Genomic DNA, 2,173 nt, shown 5'->3' on the forward strand with positions numbered 1-2,173 from the left:
TCCTCACAGACTCGGGGTAATCTTCGTTGATGTAAATCTTGGTTCCCTTAAGCTTCTTGGCTTGCTGCAGAATGTTTGTCTTATCTTTTCCCTTCATCAACTTAACCATCACCGCCCTTGGTCCCCGATCAGAAAGTTTCCCGACTCTGTAAACCCGTTCCATCTCTATATCTTGATGAATTTGCAGTTTGTCCTGTAAAATCTCCTTCACCTTACACTCCGCTTCCGTCCAGCTTTCTCCAGCTGACTCCTTGATTCCCTTGAAGATCAGGTTTTTTTTGCTTGGACTGTGCTTCCAATTGCTCCATTTTATATGTAATAGTTATTAGACTCTCATGGGTTTTGTAGACGTCCCGACTAGTGTCTTCGGCAATTTTTTTCTGCACCCCCACGGCCGCTTTAATCGCGTCTGCATCTCGCTGGGTAAACTGCAAACTCGTTTTTATCTCCTGCATTTCTTTGGTCAAGTCATCGAGTCTCTTGTTATTTGTCTCCATAATTAGTTTCACAAAGCCTTGGAAACTTTCATGCTGTTGGCACATAAGCGCGGTGAACATCTCAGCTACTTGCGCCGCTGAAATAGAATCTTCTTCAGACTCAACATCCTTGCTCGCTTCGGATTTATTAGCTCTTTTCCCTCTTGGAGGCATTTTAGTAATTGTAGAATTTGTTCAAAGGCTTGACAATGTAGAAGATGTGAAAAATTGTAGAACAGACAAGAGGAGCAGTAAAGACGTCTGCTCTCGCTTGCAACCCAGAAAAACACCATTGGTCTCGGTGATGGTCGTAATAGGGATTGTTTTTAGTGCCGCATTCACATCCTCTAGTAGACTTTCAGAAGGTACTTCACTTAGTCTTGGTAACCGGCCATGGGCATTCCAGGTGTCCATCTTGCTCATGATCTTCAATCTCAGGTTAGCTGCTCTTGAATCAAGCTCATCTGGGCCTGTTATTGGGGTTTGGTACCCAATCTCTGATTATGGGGGTGATGATGATATCTCCCCCCGATATCATCCCCCCTAACCTGACATCCTGGCTCCCCCTTGCTGTAGCATTCGTGTTGTACTTCATTAATCTCTAGTTGTGATAGCAGGTGCTGCTTGTGGATGTTAGAGCACTGAGCTACTAGTTGTTTTGATGTTAGGCTCGATATTGGGTTGCATACACAATTTTAACTTCTTCAGACCCAAGCCATGCTGAGTAGTTAATCACATTTCCTTCTAGTAACACTAAAGACTTGATACAGCTTTTTCATATTTGCTGTAGCAGCTTCCCCACCCCAAGGCAACCATCCAACTCAAATTTAAAGCTTTCCTACAATATACAGTATTTCTATTACTTTCAGTGGCTGTTTCAGTGTGCATGGTCCTGTGTTGTTGTTGTTGATGGTTGTTTTAGGTGAATACATTTTTTCTTTACGATCTTTTCTATATATACTGTATAATTTGTTCTCATGTCTCTCTCGCAGAAGAGATTTCCTGATGTTTATGGATTTTTTGAAAAAAATTAAGGCTTAATTGATTAAGCTTTAAAGTGGCATAAGTTGGCATTTGAGTATTAGTATTTTTTGCAGTGACAAACTTCAAATAAGATTTGCTTTTTCTCCAAATTTCAGAGGTTGATGAAAAAGCACAAACATCAATTTTCCATAAACCCACAGGGCTCTTCTGTGCATCCAGCTACTTAGAAGAATGAGTATGTAAGTACACTGAAGACAAAAGGTTTGAGAGAGTACAAATCTAAACCATATACTTGTCACTAGGATAACCTACATCTCACAGTGCATTGTGTTTTGTTGTTAAAGCAAGAAAAAGATGAGGTCCATACCAGGGAGACATTTGTTAAAGAATTATTTTGTGGTCCCTAGACCCACACATTAACATGTTTCTACATATTTGCAGAGCTTTGTCCAGATCGTCAATGTTCCACCACTGGAATGTTTTGCCAACTGACATGAAGCCAGGAAACGTGTGTAGTCATCTCTAGCCAGTGATTTAATAAAAAGAAACAAGAGATGTTGGGGTTAATTTGCTTGAAGCTAAATGATGCAAAAACTGAGGTTATAGTATTTGGCCAGAATACGTCTGGCGACCCTCCTCCGGTAGACCTAGGCTTTTTGGGGCAGTATGTGCGATCCGTTGTCAATGATTTAGGTTTTAGAATAGACTCGGAT

The sequence above is a fragment of the Monopterus albus genome, unplaced genomic scaffold (assembly GCF_001952655.1).
Source record: "Monopterus albus unplaced genomic scaffold, M_albus_1.0 scaffold343.1, whole genome shotgun sequence".
Taxonomy (NCBI): Eukaryota; Metazoa; Chordata; class Actinopteri; order Synbranchiformes; family Synbranchidae; genus Monopterus; species Monopterus albus.